The 20880-nt window shown below is 35.3% G+C and overlaps 1 long non-coding RNA gene across 2 annotated transcripts; it reads right to left on the reverse strand.

Annotated features, from left to right (window-relative positions):
* Positions 1–2098: 2098 nt before the first annotated feature.
* On the reverse strand, positions 2099–4172 carry LOC127148416 (uncharacterized). 2 transcript variants are annotated; one of them, XR_007819407.1, is made up of 3 exons: positions 3895–4162; positions 2649–2808; positions 2099–2418 (listed from the first exon to the last, which is right to left on the reverse strand). It is a non-coding gene; the product is annotated as an uncharacterized LOC127148416 (long non-coding RNA). The 2 variants fall into 2 exon arrangements; XR_007819406.1 differs by lacking the exon at positions 2099–2418 and having other exon boundaries at positions 2529–2808; positions 3895–4172.
* Between the last annotated feature and the right edge of the window lie 16708 nt (positions 4173–20880).

Raw genomic sequence — 20880 nt, forward strand, 5'->3', positions numbered from 1 at the left:
CAAACAACAAGGAGCTGGGTCAACTATTCAATCAAATGATATTAAGCATGTTTCCCATCTCTTCTCGAGAAACAACTTGGCTATTTCTTTGCAAAATTGTGCTTACTTTCATATGTGGCAATTCCGCCAAGATCTCTTCTTTAGTTGGGGGAAGAATCTGCATGAATCGAATTTTTTTAGGAACATATCGAGAGAGAATTGGATTTGGTTAACAATGTGTGGTTGGTAAACAAGGATCGGTTTTTTAGCAAGGTACGGAATGTCTTGTCAAATATTCAATATGATTCTACAAGATCTAGTTTCGTTCAAGTAACGGATTCTAGCTAATTGAAAGGATCTTTTGATCAATCCAGAGATCATTTCGATTCCATTAGTAATGAGGATTCGGAATATCACACATTGATCAATCAAAGAAAGATTCAACAACTAAAAGAAAGATCGATTCTTTGGGATCCTTCCTTTCTTCAAACGGAACGAACAGAGATAGAATCAGACCGATTCCCTAAATGCTTTTCTGGATATTCCTCAATGTCTCGGCTATTCATGAAACATGAGAAGCAAATGAATAATCATTCGCTTCTGAAAGAAATCGAAGAATTTCTCGGGAATCCTACAAGATCCATTCGTTCTTTTTTCTCTGATAGATGGTCAGAACTTCATATGGGTTCAAATCCTATTCAGAGGTCCACTAGAGATCAGAAATTGTTGAAGAAAGAACAAGATGTTTATTTTGTCCCTTCCAGGCGATCAGATAATAAAAAAATAGTTAATATATTCAAGATAATTACGTATTTACAAAATACCGTCTCAATTCATCCTATTTCATCAGATCCGGGATGTGATATGGTTTCGATTAAAAAAAAAACAAATTTAAATCTCAACAACTTCAATTGAATAACAAATTAAATTATTAATAAATACTTTGCTGATAGATAATAAATTACCATTGAAATTTCTTCTTTTTGAGTTCGTAGGAGGGGAGCGATAAATCATTATTTCAGAAGATAGCTGTTGACTTGAGAAATTCTTCCACCCTTTGATCCGAAACCTTCTCTTTCCTTCTCTTGAGTTGCTAAAAAAACCGCCCTCTCAAAATTCTTTGATCCTTAGTTGAAAGAAAAAGACTACTCCTCCCCCTGTTAGTTTGAAGACCTATAGTCGTAGTCTGAAATCTACACTAGTTCATACTTGTGAAAAAACATCAAATTCTTTGCTTAAGTCCAGACGATGACTCAAGAGGAGCGGAGCGACTTAACTGGAGCGTAGCGACTGAATCAGTTGTTGAAGTAGAAGTTCCTTCCTTGTTTTATATGAAAAACAAAGGCTTCTTAAGAAATTGAATCCACTCCGGAGAAAAAAAGTGGTTTATGATTGTCCGCTTCGCTCCTTTGAAAGACAGGAGAAAGAAAGTGGTTTACGCTCTGGAGAAAGACAAGAGAAAGAAAGTGGTTTACGGCTATCCGCTCCGCTAAAAAAAAGTGGTTTACGGCTGCCATCTTCAGATGTACATTTTTTCTACGTTTTTCATACTTTTATGTGCTAGCGCCTCAACGTATAAAGACCTGTTTTATGCGCTATGCACCTCTTCTTTGATTTAAGAATAACGAATAGTTTGGAGGACCTGTGAAACTAATGAAAATAGGAAAGATTCGACTCAAACTTCTATCTTTTGTACTGCTTCGCTATGGTCTCATTCTCTTCTTTACTGTTTTTTGCTCGAACTTACCCTACTATTTAGTTATAGCTTCCTCTTGTGGTGCCACAACCCACTCTCAACCTTCACTCATTCTCGCTGACTCTCTCTGTCTTCAATTGGTTATGTCTCATTCCTCTTTCCGTTACACAACAACTTCCCCTAATCTTTCAAGCATATGATATCCTATCCCTCTTCCTCAACTCTTACTACTTAAACAACTACCTCAATGAACAAGGGTTGACTTGCTCAGCAGACTCAACGGGGACAAGTACTACTTTTGTATCACATCCCCTTTGGACTACCTGCTAGCTTAGATCGAAAGACAGTGTGAAGTCGACCAACAACACTTTTCTCTACCAATATCCGTCAACTCTACTGAATCCATTAACATGATAAACTTGCTAATTTAGTATAAAAACTATTCTACATGCAACACAACATAGCAGAACCTAGACTAATCATAAACATACATGAAGTGTAGCCTGAAAATAACTTATTGCGCAAGTAAACATAGGGACACCTTAACCAAAACATAACCCACAAAGGTTTACACAACCGTAGCTCCTAAACTTACCCAAACTGTAAAGTATCTATATCATACAAAGATATCTACATCATAACACAACAGACTTTATGCACAACTCTAACCACGTACTGGCAATCAATATCGAAGCTTCAGAAGACTAAGGCAGTCTATCAGGCACTGGGAACTCGATCTCTACCTGGAAAGTGGGTAAAACATTATGGAAGGATAAGCTATAAAGCCTAGTGAGTGACAATACTTTAAAACTGTAATTCAGAACTCATGATAGTCATCGAAAACTTATAAATCTAACAAGCAAAGTGTTAACTATAAATATTTCCAAAAACAAAAATCCTTTAAACATTTAATACATATAACAAGCAAGACATTTCCTATTTATAAACTATTTAACTAACATAACTTCATTACGTTGTGTAGGGCACGTCCAGTACAACCGACGTTTATTAGTTCTACGATGTAGTGGAGCCCGTCCAGCACTTCCATTGTCTTTGTCGTAATAGGGCTCGCCCAACACTCATAATAGCATCGTTGTCATGGAGTACACTCAACATCAACAACGGAACGTAACCTGTGTGAACACGGTATCCTCTAGCCTCAGACTCAAGATCTCAGTCATGTAGTCAATGGAAATATTATAAAGTATATGAAAACATTAAAACATGTATGCTTATCTTAATCTTGCATAAACTCAAACTTACTCAGCTTGTTTGTGGAAAAACCAAGAATCTTAAAATAATTCTTGCTTAAACCATGATTTACTTAAACAAATGTCATTTCAACTGCTTTTCAGAACTCATTAATTATGTGCTAACATATGAATTCCATTACGAAATCTAAGCTCGAAACTCATACTTGAAAGGTAAACATAGAAATCAAGTATCATTTATAAACTTGTAGTCAAGCACGTTAAACATTTAGTTATAAGAAACAGTTTTTTTTAAAAGAATCATTTTCAAAACTTGTTTTTGTCACTCACAGTCTTAGACTAGATTCCCGGTGTGTAGACCCAACCTATTTCCTCTTGGCCTATCAAACAATCAAAATCGAGTATTAGAAACCTAAATATTATGATCTTCAAATGTTATGCTTGATATGGCTCACTAAAGATGATGCTTAAGAAGTCTAACTTTAAGAAATAAAACCATATTCCAGACATTTCTCAAAATTTTCCAGATTCGCAGCATGATATTCAAATGATCATAACTCTTCCACTACTTATCCAAAATGAGATTTCTTTATTTCAAAATCTTTATTTTGAGATCCTCTAAAACCTACATGAAGACATGAAATTCTGATTCCTTGTGTATAATCTCAGATATCCCTCGAAATAGAACTACTCCAACAATTACATACACCACGACCCCTTTAATTTGTCCCTACAATTTAACTTATTTTTAGTCATTTTTGGTTTACAATTTCTTCATAAGAGTTGTAGTAAATTAAATAAGCTTTCCAACCATATCAAATAGAGATCCTAACTCCACCAGTACACCCTGAAATACTAAAAAACACTAGAAGTCTCCTAATTTCGCGTGAAAACAATCTGCCTTGTCTTGTATGTCAAAATTCACTTAATGAACATCAGAATTCGCTCAAGCTTTCTTCATAAAATTTGTCTAAAAATGAATTAACTTTCAGTAAATGTAAACCTCACCTCTTAATTCTTTTTTTTTTTGTAGCTCAAACCGATCAAAACACCAGAGATGTGTTTAATGAACTATAGAGAAGTTTGTCTTGCAAACTCCTTGTCTTCTTCAACATACATCTTTGAACATCTTCTTCTTCCTTTCTCAGCTTTCTACCCTTTGAAATCTCCTCTGAAATTTGGTGCAAAAATGTTGAAGAAAATGGTGAAGAAATGGACGAGGGAAACTTGGCGGTGGAGGGAGAGAGAAGAAGAAAAGAAAAATGGAATTTTTCTTCCTTTATCTCCTTTCTTTTCTCTTCTTGGTTTTTTTCCTTTTTCTTTTTATATAAAAAAACCATTAATTATATACTTAATTTTCAATTTCTTTTATTCCTTTGATATTAAAAAAATATCCAAAGAAAAATATCGGTTTTACATTCTACCTCTGTCTTTACTGTGATCCATAAATAAGGAAAGACGCGCACACTCGACTTTGAAGATACTTTAACATTATTAGTCAGCCTCATAATATATAAGATTCAAGTCCTTCGCCTAATTCATATGGGGATCTGAACGCTTTGGAGGAGGCTCAATGAAATATGAGTGAAAAGTAATGGATTTCTAGTAGTGGGCTTTGGTTTAGGACCCACTCTCCTTATTAAGAAGCTCTTTTCTTTCCATACCTTTCCTTAGGTTGATCTCTTTTATAGAGTCGTTCTCAATATTCTTTGATCCGCTCAACTACTCAATATTCTTTTGAAATCTTCTTTCTTAATATTCTTTGAGCCTTAGGAGCAGCAAATTGAAAGGTAAAAAACTCCTCCTCCTATACGGTTCAAAGGACTCATCCATTAGACTTTAGGAGTTTGAAGATCAGTCTGGAGGACTATCCATTAGATCCATACGAAGGACTGATTAAGGGAACTAAAAAAGGAAGGAATAATTATCTTCGATAATTCTTTGAGCTTTTTATTCAATGATCTTAATGATCTTTAAGCCAAGCTCGAATGAATATGAATTCAACCTCTTGAGGCTCTTTGAATATTGAGAGGACTTGTTTTTGTCCATATTAACCTATCCTTCAGATGTCCTCTGGACCATCCATATTAACTTGTTATATGTCCTTTGAGCCTCCTCTAGAGTGTCCTTTTTTTCCGGTGTTAATGTTGAAGACTCATCTGGACCATTAAAAAGCAAACTTTCAATCGCTTCTCAAATTCTTTGAGCGTCACCTAGACCTTTGTTTTTCATATTAACCTGTTTGGAGGACGGTCCTTTTGACTCATGAATTCCACATAAAAGAAGATGTTAGGAGTTTGAAGACCGCTCTGGAGGTTTCAACGTTGTTTCTGACTCATCTTGACCATTAAAAGGTAAATTTTCAGTCGCTTCTCAAATTCTTTGAGTGTCCTCCGAACTTCTGAATTCCACTAAAAAGCTGAAGGACTGATTTATGGAACTAATTAGGCCATTTTTAGGGTAGAAAACGTGTCAAGAAGAGCGAAAGCAACTTCACTTTAAGGAGGGGAGCCGTAGGTAGGAGTCTTAGGGTGGCTCGACTTATAGGAGAGGAGCGAAAGCGACTCGATTGTAAGGAGAGGACGAAAGCGAGAGCAGTTTAATATGTAGATCGGGAGGGGACAGAATGACCTTTTTTAACCATCTGGTCTTTAATACTCCAGAAATAAAGCTCTAGATGAGGTCAATGAAATATGAGTTCGTTTATTCGTTTGTTCCATTTCATTTCTTCTTTCTGAGAGTCATCTGGAGTAATTGAATGTGACTTCTTTATTGAGGATCCCTTCTAATTTCTTGTCATTGACTCTTAGCTGGAGGACTTGTTTATTGGAAGGAAAGCCTCCTTTTGATGGAAGGAAAGAGCTACCTTTACCGCGGAGTGCGATTAAAGGGTATCTGACATTGAAAATATGATGAATAATCCTTACAGACGTTTCTTATCAATGATCTTTGCTCCTCAATCATTTGTTTAACTAGGGCGGATTGGGTCTCTTTTCGAGTACAATTTGTACAGGGGTGTATGTCTTCCCCCTTTTCATTCGATCCTTCAAGTCGTCCTCTTGTTTTCTTTCATCCAACACTAGGGCATTAAATTACTCAGATTTTTCCCATGCCTTGATCTAATCCTGCATAAATAGGTCATGAAAGAGAGAATAATGATTCCCACCGAGTCGGAAGAACCCTATGACTTCTGATCTCTACTTCTACAACGTAGTACGACGGAGTTGAGTTGCTTCGATTATGTTCTTATTTGTCGAGAAATATGAAAAAACCCTTTCTGCCTCTTTCTCTAATAAGAAAAACTCATATAAGAAGAAGGGCGTAGCTTATGTTCTTATTTGACTCTCCTTATTCATGAATGTCTAGTTCACGCACTTTCTTTCTACTCACCCTGTGATATGAAATGTGCCAAAGCAATCCACTCCTGAGAGATCATTATCAGTACTCCTCCTCTTCGTTGAACTCCCGCCCTATTTCCCTAAAAGGCTAGTGAAGTCCCCCTCTTCTTTACGGACCTGAAAGTTATTTCCAACTCTTCATCTATCCCCTACTACTAGGATACACCTACTTCATTGTGTATCAGCCACGCTAGTTTGCTTGCTATACCTTTTTTATACCCAAAAAAGATACCTAGTAAAGTCACCCACTTTCGTGCCCTAGGGATATTCCATAGCTATCGTGGCTCACCTCCCAAACTCTTGCTTATCAGCTCACCAACTTCGTCCCCTTACTGACGACCTTCTTTGCTCGACTCTTTCAGTAGCTTACGGAAGGACCAAGGATTGTGAAATGAAAGGTAGCTTGTTAAGGCCTATGTTGTATGTCAAACTAGTATAGAACACGTCCATTCTTTATTGAGAAGGACCTTTCTACTTTCATCTTTCCTAGAGGTAAATTCATTGGATTATTATAATAAAGAGTTTCAATTCGCACCTAACTCACGTAGCGGCTACAAGATGATCATTTCTGAGATTGAATCTATCTGATATATAATGTAGTGAATTGGAATATTTCTTTGATAAGAAGGCTAATCATCTCAGACTTCAATAGAAGTAGATAAAAAGGTGATGAGCCTATGACATTGATTTATACTAGGTATACAGTTACAACAGGCATTGAGGCAGACAGGTAGATACTTTATAGCGAGCCGAGTCATGTTCATAAAGAAATGAAGAACGAGGGCAGTCCTTAACACCCTTCTTCTACGCTCTTGTTTTGTCCTTTCTTTCATTTGCTCCTCTTTTTGGATAGAAAAGAAAGACCCATACTCCGGTTCCCAATCGATATAAAAAAAGAGTGAATGTTGGGTCTCCAATTTCTAGTATGCAGCCTTTAAGTCGGTCTTTTCGAGCTTTCCTTCCATAGCTACCCCTACTCATGCATTTCAAGGGAAAAGTGATACGGGAGATGCATGCTAGCTTCACCAGGGCAAAGAGCTGCTACCTTTATGCCTGTAGTCTGAGTTTACAAAATGCAAGCAAGACTTAAAAAAATAATGATTATTCAATCGGAGTAAGATTTAAAATGAAAAAATAACAAATGTAGAGTTAAGGTAATATAGAAAAATTGATTCCCGGACAATCAATTTTTCTTAAATCACCACAAATTTACTGAGAACATTCCAAGCAAATGTTAAAGAAAAAAAGCAATAATATAACAAAAATAAAACAAACAAATTTCCGAATTATTAAAAAAAAGAAATAGAAAAACCAGAGAGGGAAACCTAGTGAGAGAGGATAGAGTTATGGGGTTGTGTGTTGTTAGATTTCGAAACGATGACCAATATTAATCGAAATTAAATGCCCAAAATGCATGTAAATTTCATAAAAATCCATAATGCAAAAATACAAACTAAAAAGATAATAAATCTAAATTATAAAATGTCTTATAAAAAGACATGCATAACAAAGGATAAAAAAAAAAAGAAAAAAAAAGAAACTCAACATTTCAGAACAATCAATAATACAAATTTCAAGTAAGCTAAAAAATAATAAATCTAATTAAAAATGCCTCATAAACAAACATCGCATAACAAATGACCAAAAAGCAAAAGGCAAATACAAGGAAGCTAAAAGATAAATAAATCTAAATTAAAAATGTGTCTTAAAAACACATCACACAACAAATGACTAAAGAAGAAAAAGAAACTCAAAATTTCAAAACAATCCATAATATAAAATGTAAATGAGGTTTAATATAATAATGATAATTATTCAATTGGAGTCAGATTTAAAATAAGAGAATAAAAAAGGACCTAACTAAAGTGAAACTAAAAGACACACACGTGTGTCTATTAAGGTGGAATTTAAAGTAATATTGATTCTCGAACAACTAATTTTTCTTAAATCACCTCAAAGAATTACCAGAGACGCTCTCCAAAATCAAAATAAATGATAAAGGATAATAGCAATAACATATACAGACAAGCCAAATGTCAATATGTGTGTGTGTAAATATATATAAAAGAATAGAAAAACCTGAGAGTTGTGGTGCTGCAACAATGTAAAGAACAATTTTTCTAATTTGGAAGCTTCATTTACTTTTCATATTTAGAGAAGTATTTCACATCCAAATTAGCATGTGGTGCTGCAATAATGTAAAGAACATACAAACATATCAGCGCATAGATGACAGTTATTCATACCCTCTGTTTTAGAATCATCAACGCTCTTTGCAAACTAGAACTGTTAGGCATATCATCAAACGACATATATGAACAATTAATTGGTTCCATTTTCCAATTCCTTATTTTCCATCACGAGCTCTACACCAATTGCAATCAAACATCAAAATTTTCAATTAAATAAATCGATATGCAAAACAAAAAAGAACAAGGAAATCACAAAAGGCAAACCTCAACTATTAGAGGAAAAAACCTTTGCCTTCATCAACGATTTAGGTACTCAAGATCTATCACCATTCAAAAACTCCTTAGTTCCTTCGACCTATATGAAGAGCAAATAAAGAAATATTTAAATTAACTTTCAAAATCCCTAGAAAAATCTTATTTACTTCATAACATAGTAGAATTATGTTATACGCTTCAAAATCTTTAGAATCACAAGATTAAACTACATAATCAATAATCAGAAAAATGATTCACATTCTCAACAAGAGACACAGTTCTAAAAAACAAATCTTGAACAAACAATCCAAAATCAAAAGATGAACACTACAAGAAAAAAGATGACTCACGGATTGAAGAGCAGCAAGAGCGTCGGCCATGTTGACATTAGTGATATTGGCCGGAATCTTATTCCTCTTACAAAAGGGTTGGAGCTCTCTCCTTGACTATTTCATAATTAATGTGAAATTTCATCTATTTCATATTTATATATGTGTGTGTGTGTCTGCACATATATAAGATATTCCTTATTTTTTAATTCCTTATTTTCACGGGTTCTACACTGATTGTTATCAGTCATCAAATTTTTCAACTAAACAGATTGATATGCAAAACAAAAAAGAACCTAAATTGCAAACCTCAACTATTAAACCTATCACAAACGACATGTGGATAGTAATGGTTCCATTTTCTGATCTTCCCCTAAACTCAAGTTGCACTACGACTTGATCTAGTAGTTAAATTTAAACCTAAGCCATCTAAATTTGGAATATACAATGAGTCACTTTTAGATTAACAGATTGTGATCTACAAATGTTACTGGTCTATCAGACATAAAGCAGTCTGATCATAACACTATTCTCAATAACAATTTCTATACTAATGTTATAGGATCGTTGTAGTTGCATGATAAATGTTTATTAACCTTAATCAGAGGAACACTTTCTTAGTATTAACTAACAACACCATCAATTTTGCATCCATAACAAGTAGAGGTGTTTTGATTTATCTTACTTTCCCTGAGACTTTGCAAAGAGCGACAGAGTTGAAGTAATCAACTCAATATTGTTAGATTGTATGGAATATTGGTATTTTATTGATAATAATCAAAGATTACAACCCTATATATACCTAAATTAAAAGACACTAAAGGAAAGAATATATAAGAATAATATTTCCCAAAAATACTCTAATTATGTCAATACCCTCCCTCAAACTCAAGGTTATCAAAAAGATGAGTTTGCTAAGAAAACTTCTTAATCAAATTAGTAGATCTAGGATAGAATCAGAAACCCAGGAAAAACAAAAACAATGAACTTCTAGGTAGATACAGACCCATGAAGAACAAAACAAAGAATTTTTGGGATAAAAACATAGATCCTCATATAGAGATCTATAACAAAACCTACAACGAACAAAACGAAGAACTTTTGGGCAAGAACAAAGATTCTCATAAAGAGACCTACAATGAAATCAAAGAACTACTAATTCAAAAGAAAAAAAACTACTATTTTTTTTAGAACAAACGAAAACAGTTAAACCCAAAACTAAACTAGACTAGATAAAATGAATTTAACCAAAATATTAAGAACAATATTTTGTGAGGAACACTGGAACAGATCTGGGCAGAACTGAACGAAATCAGAGTGAATCCTCATGAACACTTAAAATTGAGCAGAACAGATCTGGGAAGACGTCAGAAACTGAGCAGATCTGATGGTCGAACATGGATCTTGCGACGGCAGACATCGTCGGAGATGTGCGGTAGAGTTGACGTCAAATACGATGGAATGGCAAATTTTCAAAAGGCAGACGACGAGGGAGATTTGAAGCTTCTTGGGAAATTGCCAAAAATAGGTTAAAAAAAGAGGTTCAAATGACTTTAGGGACAAGTTTTCAAAAGAAAGACTTTTAGGACAATTTGGGTATGAATGGACAAAAATGCCCTTCTTTTCCTTTTCCTTTTCAACGTTTGCTTTCCCTTCTCTCCACGATCGATTCCTTCTCTTTCGCGTATAGTTCCCTTTCCCTTCTCTTTTCTTTCGCATAGAACACCTCAACCTACTCTGCCCATCGTCGCTTGCCCTTCGTCGGTCGTTGTTCAGTGCATTTCGTCGCTCCTCTTCGAACCATTCAATCAACTTCGAGCGTTTTCTCTTATTTGGGTAAGTTTCATGTCTAACCAATTTTCAATTTATCTGCTGTAAGTAAATGTTTGGTTGGGGTATTTGGTGCTATTTTCATCCGTAATTGTCTGGTTTTTGGAATTGGACTTATTTGCCATAAATTAGTTTAGTCAAAGTTTGGTTTTAGGTTCTTATAAAGTTCAATGGGTAGTGAAAAATGAATTGAACTAGAGGATGAGGATTTAGTTGGATCAAATAGAGGAGGAGTAAGCAATAGGAATAGAAGGAATGAAGGTTTTTTTTTTTATCTCGCACGTATCTCGCACATATCTTGCATGTATCTCGCGCACATCTCGCACGTTCCAAACTTTCACTATTTATTTCAAAATGAAATTCGTACACCTCTTAATCCATTTAGAGCTATTTTTTGCATGTTTAGTAACTCTCTTAGGCCCTCATGCTTTATCTCGCACGTATCTCGCACGTTCCAAACTTTCACTATTTATTTCAAAATCAACTTGGTACACCTCCTAATCCATTTAGAGCTATTCTTTGCATGTTTAGTAACTCTCTAAGGCCCTCATGCTTTATCTCGCACGTATCTCGCACACATCTCGCACGTATCTCGCACGTTTCAAACTTTCACTATTTATTTGAAAATCAAATTGGTACACCTATTAATCCATTTAGAGCTATTCTTTGCATGTTTAATAACTCTCTTAGGCCCGCACACATCTTGCAGTTATTTTTGTTATTTCTTTACATCTTGCACGCATCTTGTAGGTTCTTAAGTTCAAATCAATTTTTGAAGATACAAAACTACTTAAGGTAGTTTAAGGATGGCACATGTTCGGATTTTAGTGCGTCACAATGGTGCATGGCATGAGGGACGAAGAAACTATGAAGGAGGAGTGTTAAAAGGCATTGTTGTCAGTAAAGAAATAACGCACAAAGATTTACAGTATGAATTATATGACCTTGCAGAAGTTGACCCTACAAACTTCGACATAAAGATAAGATGTATATATGAGATCAAAGGGGAAAAGGAAGCTCCTCCATTTGAGTTAAGCAATGACCGTGATTTGAAGTTTTATATTCTTAGAGAAAATCCATTGGAGGTCCCCCTATACCTATCATTTGAGCTTACAAGCAACCGAAGCATGAAAGTGTTAAACAAAGATTACAATTCAGTATCTGGGAGCAACCAAGTTCAAAATTTAAACCCTCATCCTCCAATTGGAATGGATACATTAGATGAGAATGAAGTTGATATTTGTGAAGTTCAGGTTGGCTTGTGTGATAACATGATAGAGACCAATTCGGCTATATGGGAATCATATGAGTCATATCATTCAAAAGATGATACTTTTACATGGGAGTCAATTGAGATGTACAATGAATTATTTGACATCCCAGAAAAAAGAGATGCTCCTACAAAAGATTGCAAAGGAAAAGGTAAAGTTGACTACAGCTCCTCTAGTCAGAAGTTGAAGACAAAAGGAAGTGGCTGGTCCGAAGAAAGCTCTACAAGTGAAGAGTTAGATGTAGGACAAATCTTTTTTTGCAAGAGAGATTTGTCAATGAGATTAAGTGTGTTGGCAATGAAATTTTTTTTTCAGTTTGTAGTAAAAAAGTCTACAAAAGAGGTTCTTTTCGTTATATGCATCGACAACAAGTGTGGTTGGAGATTGCGAGCGGTTAGACTGAAAGATTCAAATATATTCAAGATTAAAAAGTATGTGAAAGTTCATTCATGTTCTCTTGAGTTTTTGAATCGTGACCATAGGCAAGCAAAATCATGGGTTGCTGGAGAATTAATAAAGTCCAAATTCAAGGGAGCCGGTCGCATATACAAACCACGTGATATCATAGAAGACATGAGGCAAGACTATGGCATAATATGAGTTATGAGAAAGCATGGCGTGCCAGAGAAAATGCATATGAACGAGTGCGAGGGTCTCCTGAAGAGTCATATAATCTTTTACGTAGATATGGTGAAGCACTCAAATTTACAAATCCAGGTACAATATTTCACATGGAACTCGAAGATGATCGTTTCTTTAAATATCTTTTTATGGTTGTTGGTCCATGTGTTAGAGGATTCTTAAATTGCATTAGACCGATTATAGTCATGGACGGAAGATTTCTTAATAACAAATATCGGGATCAGTTGATAATGGTCGTTTGCTTAGATGGTAACAATCAGATCTATCCTCTAGCCTTTGGAGTAGTTGATAGAGAAACAGATGACTCAATACAGTGGTTCTTAGAAAAATTGAAAAGGTGCAATAGGGGAGGTGCCTAATCTAGGCTTCGTGACAGATCGAAAAACATGCTTCTCCAAGGGTATTTCATCAGTTTTCCCCTCTGCATTCCACGGCCTTTGTGTCCAACATTTGAGTCAAAATTTGCATGATAAATATAAGAATGACACGGTTGCTACTTTGTTTTATAATGCATTGAGAACATATCGTGAATCAATGTTTGTAGAAGCGTGGAGACACCTTCTTGCATTTCCTAATGGTTCAGGAAAATATTTAAATGATGTTGGAATAGCACGGTGGTCTCGTGTTCACTGCCCTGGAAGACGATATAACATGATGACAACAAATATAGCAGAGTCAATGAATTCTATACTGAAAGAACCTAGAGATTTGCCTATTGCTTCATTCCTTGAAAATGTTCGAGCTTTGCTACAACGTTGGTTTTGGGAGCATCGAGAAGAAGGCATTAAAATGACGTCTATATTCACCAAATGGGCAGAGTTAGTTATTCAAAAGAAACAAGAAGGAGCTTTGACAATGAAGGTGTTATTCAAAAGAAACAAGAAGGAGCTTTGACAATGAAGGTCAACCCAATTGATTGTTACCAATTTCATTTCAAAGATTTAGATAAGAAGGAGGTCGTAAATCATCGGACCAAAGAATGCACTTGCAAGGAGTTTCAAGCTGAGCAACTACCATGCTCACATGCCATTGCTGCAGCACGGGATCGTAATATAAATGTTTATAGTTTATGTGTTAATTATTACACTAATGAATGTTTGTTGGCTGCATATGCGGAGGCCGTCTACCTAGTTGGGAATCAGTCAGATTGGAAAACAAGCGAAGACTACGTACATATGACTGTTTTACCTCCGAGAGTAGTCAAAAGAGTTGGTCGACCGAAGAAAAAGAGGATTCCAAGTGTTGGTGAAGCTCCGAAATTGCATAAGTGTGGTCGGTGTAAACAAATAGGCCACAGCAGATTAACGTGTACCAATCCAATTTCATATACCGACAAGTCGAGCATACAAGATTGGAAATTTCTCTACCAATGTACTAATGATTACACTAATTAATGAATGTTTGTTAATGATGTATTTTCTTAATGATGTGTCCTTACATTCTTACTTTCTGTGCTTCCAGATGGATGAAGAAGACGAAAATAACAATTGGCTTATTCATTTAGGAACACAAGAAACTAGTTTTAGGATCGTTTAAAATTAACTAAACGTTCGTTTAAAAATATTTAAATGATCGTTTAAAAATAACTAAACGATCGGTTAAAAACAACCAAATGATCGTTTGAAAACAACTAAACGATCGGTTAAACAAAACTAAATGATCGGTTAAACAAAACTAAAGTAAACGATTGTTTGATAACAACTAAACGATTGGTTGAACAAAACTAAAAGATCGGTTAAAAACAACCAAAACATCGTGTAAAACAACCAAACGATCGTTTGAAAACAACTAAACGATCAGTTAAACAAAACTAAACGATCGGTTAAACAAAACTAAACGATCGTTTAAAACAACCAATCGATCGTTTGAAATTGACTAAATGATCGATTATAAAAAATTAAACGATCGTTTTAGTTTTAAACGATCTTTTCAAAGAACGAAACACACCCGCGAATTGTTTACAACCGTGATTCAGCATTTTAAAAAAAGTACGCGAATTTACAATATTACCCCTTTGGTAAAAACAACCGATATATACGTTCCGTCTTCTTCGTTCGTTTTTCGTCACTTCACAATACACAACCGCACTGATCACTCACCTTTTTTTTCTCTCAGTCCATTGTTCTCTCAGACCATTTTTGTTCTCTCAGTCCATATTTTTCGTCAATGTTAAAAGGTATTTTCCCGAACTTTTCCTACTATAACGTTACACTTTTCCTTTCTTTATATTTCAAACGTTTCGACTTCTGTCTTGAAAAACTATCATTGTGTTCTTAAATTATTATTGTGAAGCGTTTAAGGTTTCGAATTCGACTTCTGTCTTCAATATAGTTCTCCAGATTGTTAAATTTATTACTTTCCGATTAACTATATTTTTCAGGATGGTTGTACCTAGCGACAAGTATTTCCCTGCCACTGTGTCATGCCAAGTGCACAAGATCGGCAGTCTTATTAAGGATAAACTAACCAAGGAACAGCTGTAAATGTTCGACAAAACAATTTTTGGTTCATTGCTGAATGGGAACATGGTCTTCAACGGCTAGTTGATCCATCATTTCTTGTTGAGGCAGATACCTGAAGACGGTAACGAAGATGGAATCTGTTTCTCAGTTTTGGGGAAGAACGTCCATTTTACCCAAAAGGAATTCAACATCATAACTGGATTGTGGCCAACAAACAATCCATTGGAGAAAGATTGCGATAGCAAGCGCCTACAAAGTCTTCTATTCGGATCAGAAAATAAGAAACTAATAACATGCTTGGAAATTGAGGAAATTTTCAAGAATTTTGAGTTTACAAATGATGACAATGTTGTGAAGGTCACCTTGGCTGTCTTTATAGAAACTGTGATGGTCGGGAAGGATAAGAAAACACAGTTTGACAGTAAGGGATTAATCCCTAGGATATTGAGATGGAATTGTACGCAAGCTCCATTTTACAAAATGTTGCAAAAGAACATATTCGACAACAAAAATGTAAGTAAAACTTATCAGCGATCGTTTAATACAATTATACGATCGTTTAATACAATTACATTGCAGACTGTTGTTCAACCTAAACTGAAGATGTCAACCCAAGAGATAGCTTTCATGGAGAGTCGAATTCGAGGGGTTGATAACATGGAAATGGAGGACGATGAATCCATTGGAGCAATGAACAACAAATTATTGGAGCAATAAGACTCATCTCCACAACTGTCACCCCAAAGAGAACAAAGTCAAACAGTGGCTGACTAGTCTGAAATGCATCCAATCACCAAGAAGAAACATTGTAGATCAAAGAAGTCCAATGACAAAGAAGAACAAAGTCATTCAAAATCCTACAAGAAACTGAAGAAGGAAATAAAAGAAGTTCGTAAGGATTTATCCACACTGACTTCTATAGTCTGTAGGATGGATGACACAATCACAAAGCAGTCATTGGAGCTGTATGAAATGAAGCAGATGCTCGAGAGATTGGTCCAGGTAAAATTTGTTTTCGTAATACATTAGTTACACGATCGTTTAACTTTGATAGACAATCGTTTATCAAAGTTACGCGATCGTTTACTTTTATATACACGATCGTTTAACAATACATTATTTTTTTAATTTTATGTTCATTTTTATTTGTTTATTAGAATCAAACTGAAAATCAAGGGAATGATCATACTCATCAGAATGACAATGAGTATGTTGTTCTTGAACAACAACATACTGAACATCAAGAGGAAACCCAAAGGTTAACATTTCATTCATTGTTTACTAGTTTATAAATACCTAACAATTGTATTTTTTTTCTTATTCTCATTTTTTTTCTCATTTTGTTTAGGGAACATCAACAGCAATGTGGTAGTGATATAAGCATAGATGGCAGGGATGCAGACTTGCTAATGACTATAAGAGATATATCGGATAATCTAACAGCTAAAATTCAAAAAGAAACAGACCTGCCACAAATGATTACTACCCTTCCACTTGTGAGCCAACCTCTTGCACTTTGTGAATTGGCTCCATTGGATCAAACTGTACAAATTGTAAATGAAGAATCTCAACTAGTATGTATACACAACAAATTTGTAGTCGTTTGAATTAATAGTTTGTTACGTGTTTAATACGATTACATTACAGGAAACAACAAAACAACAGGTTGAGATTCAAAAAAATGATGAAGCAGTTACTTTGGTTGAAAAAGAACCAGTAACTGTGCCTGATAAAGATGAACAAGAAAAACCAATAAAGAGAAGAAAGTTATGTAAAATAGAAAATAAAAAGGTGCAAGATGAAGATGAACAAGGTAATCCACCCACAACATCTACTAAGATCATGTCAGAATCTACAATACCTATCCCAGATGTGAAAATCAGAGAAGTAGATAGATATAATCTGATGTGGCAAGTGGATCCAAAATTATGGAAGGAATACTTACAATGGAAAAGATCAAGAAAAACAACCCATGAAGAAAGGAAAGTAGTCTCCACAACCAGAAAGAAAGACTTTTTCAAACAGCTTGAAGAAAACACATGGGTACATGGAGACGTAAGTACTCTTCCCAAATTTCATTTTATATGTAAATGATCACTCGTATTTTCTAAACGATCGCTTCTATTAACTAAACGATCGTTAAGTTAATATTACACGATCGCTTAGTAAGTAAACGATCACATGTACATAAACGATCGTTTATTTTTTCTTTGTAGACATTGGATTTGCTATTATCCCACTTGCAGAAAAAAATGTTGCATCTCAAGCAACTTTGCAAGCGTTCTTTTAGAATATTACATTCCTCGTTTATAGTAAGTTGTTATTCTTTAATTTTTTTTTGTATAGAAGTTAAACTGCATCATTATATTCTAACTAAATTTTTTTACTTGTTCTTCAAGACTGGAATCAATAAACCAGACTGCACTGTTTGGAACCATATTTTCGATACTCATTTGGTGACACCAGATAATAACAAAGCTAAATGGACAGATCCAACAGCACACCTAACTATATGGACAGAAAAAGATGTGGAATACTATTTCAACACAGCTGTTGATGATTACGAACAAATACCAGGGTGGGGAGATGTCAACTACGTGATTAGCTGCATCAACATAAAAGAACACTGGTTGGCTATTGCAGCTAATATGAGAAAATGCAAGATCTACGTGTTCGACTCAATGTCATATTATGTTTAGCAGAAACTTGTTGATGAAGCTCTTCAAATGCCTGCACGATGCATCGCCTCACTCGCAATTGCAATTGGAGTCAACCTCCATTCAGATCATTTCACATATGGCCCTTGGCCAGTACGCAGATCAAAGGCCACATTACAGAAAGGGCGTTCATTGGATTGTGGAATTTTCTGTTCTAAATTTATTGAATGCCTTGTAACTGGTAGTGACCTTAGTTGTCTAACTGTGCCAAACATGAAACTGTTTAGACAACAATATGTGCTGGAACTTTGGGCGAATAAATACTTTTGGTAAATAAAAAATATATATTTGGTTCTTGTACTTTTGAGTTAATATTTGTATTCGTTTAGATACATATCACAAAACATTCGTGTAGATAAATACTCATCGCACACATATGTTTAAGCGATCGTTTAGTAAAGTCTAAACGATCTTCTTAATAAACATCAAAATATTAAGCAATCGTTTAGAGAAACCACATTGATATCTAAAAGAATATTAAGCGATTTCCTAAACGTTCAGGTGAAGAGTATTAAGCGATCGTTTATATGTATGACACTAATATAAAAGATCTTGCACATATCTTTACACGATCGTTTAGTAAAGTCTTAACGATCTTCTTAAAATCATAAAAAATATTAAGCGATCATTTAGCTACAAGTAGTTTTGCAACATAGAGAATAATCGATACTACTAATTGAAATGCCAATTGATACTAATTAAAATGCAACATAGAGAATAATCGAAAAGCCAATTGATACTTGTGATTTATGTAATATTTCAATACATAGGAGTGTTGGTCCATAATTGAAATGCTAATTGTTTTCTGAAGTAGGACATGTTTTCTTGACATAATGTATCTAAACCAACACCAGCAGCTATGTACTTAAAATACTTAATTGTGAATACGCCACAATCACTATTATTTCGTTGAAGTGGAATTGAGTCAACAATGACAACTGGCCAAGGTTCCTTGTATGTCGATGATCTACCTCTCCTATCAAAGAAGCCAGTACTATCTAACAACTTTGGCACCAACTCTCGAATGGGCAGTAATATGTTTGTCATCTCTTCGGCAGTTGTAACTGACGGAAGCGAATCCCATACATTCACTTGACAACTTACCAAATCCAAGCATAATAGAACCTAATAGTTGGCATGGACATTGAATGGAGAGTAAACGTAATCAACACTTGCCCAAGGATCTTGGAAGTCCTCTTTTGACCCGACAACATAGTCAACCAACCTATACTCTTCCTCTCAGTCAAACGGGCGATTCTCTTTAATACATTCTTTGTATATGGGCCACTTCGCAACTAAAATGCGCTGCAAAGAAAAACATACAAACGCAAATATCAGATCGAAAGACAGATATCAAACGCAAATACATACATAAAGTAACATGACGATTCCAAACCATAAAGATTGCGTCTGCAGTTGTGAAGTTCTAAGAAGAAGGTATCCCGGCTGCCTTAATCTTCAAGCGAATGAAAAAAAAAAGTGCATCTAAATGCTAATAGAAACAAAAGTAAGCAGTAAATGTATAGAACCATAACAATGAAAAAATTATAATGGCATAAATGATAAGATAATCTCTTACCTCATCCGCCAACCACCGGCGACACATAAACAAGTCTCTGAAAAAAAACCTTCAATTTTTTCCCATGAAAGGTTTCACGCACCTCATTGTCTGTACGCTTGTCTGTAATCCAAGCTCGAAGTCTATCTAAATGGACGTCAAGTATTTTGTGCATAGGATCATAAACAATTGGTTCAGACTGAGAGGTGGTGGTGGTTGATGTCACAGACCGTTTAGGTAGAGTTGTGAATGGGGTTGATAGGTAAACACTTGCACGCTTCCTACGGGTGGGCCGAACTTGTGGTCGTTGAGTGGGAAATGGTTCTATCTCTGTGACGTCTTCATCAAAATGAGTACGAAGTTTTTTCCCACTGTCCTCAATTTCAACCTCATCGTCAACGACATCTATTGGCTTCTCTAAACCAATATCAATCTTCTTCTCCAACACATCGGTTGGCTTCTCTAACTCAATATTAAACCTCAACCAAGGAGGTGTACCGACGGTGTGAACATCTTCGTCGCCCTATGGAAGCTCATAATGCATTAGTGTGGATAATGATAGAAATTAAACATCAATATTAGCAAGAACATGGAACCAAACCTTCTTTTTAAGTTCAATGTGTTCATCCTCCTTTGGCATCCTCAACCAATTAGGGGTACCGCCTGTGTCAACATCTTCGGTCTTAGCATTATCCACTTCTTTACTTTCTAATGTATGATCTACTAAGCCTTCAGACACCTTGCGGTCTCCTTCGTCACCCTATGGAACCTCAAAATGAATTAGCGAGAACATGCGACTTAACGTATGAGTAATTACCAAATATGAAACAACTAACGTCAATACACTTAACAGTTTCATTCCTAACCTTTCTTTGAAGTCCAATGTGCTTCAATATGGTTGACATCATGCCCTTCAATTCGTCAATATCTGATTTTATACTAGTAAGTTGCCCTTCAACAACCGCTACTCGATCTTGGAGATTTCGAATAGCCTTTTTTATCTTAGTCTTGGACTTCTGTTTCTTACACTTTTTGAAGTCATCTTCATCATTAACTTCTCTTCCTCTTTTTGAACCACCATTCTTCGACTGAACAATGGTAGATGAGCGGAAGTTTTCAAAAAGTTCACCTAAAGCAATTTTCAACTGCTCCTCTTCAGGTGTCATCTCAATGACCGCCTTAATTATCAACTGCAAATAGAAAAAGGCAAATGTATTTAGGACAAATAAATAAGCACAAAATCATGCGATCCTTAAGTTAGTTACTATTGCTTGCTACTTACCATTGGCGAGTCAAACACCTGGCTTATAATTTGGGACTTTGGTGATTGTTGGCACACC

Source organism: Cucumis melo, chromosome 3, assembly GCF_025177605.1.
Source record: "Cucumis melo cultivar AY chromosome 3, USDA_Cmelo_AY_1.0, whole genome shotgun sequence".
Classification (NCBI taxonomy): Eukaryota; Viridiplantae; Streptophyta; class Magnoliopsida; order Cucurbitales; family Cucurbitaceae; genus Cucumis; species Cucumis melo.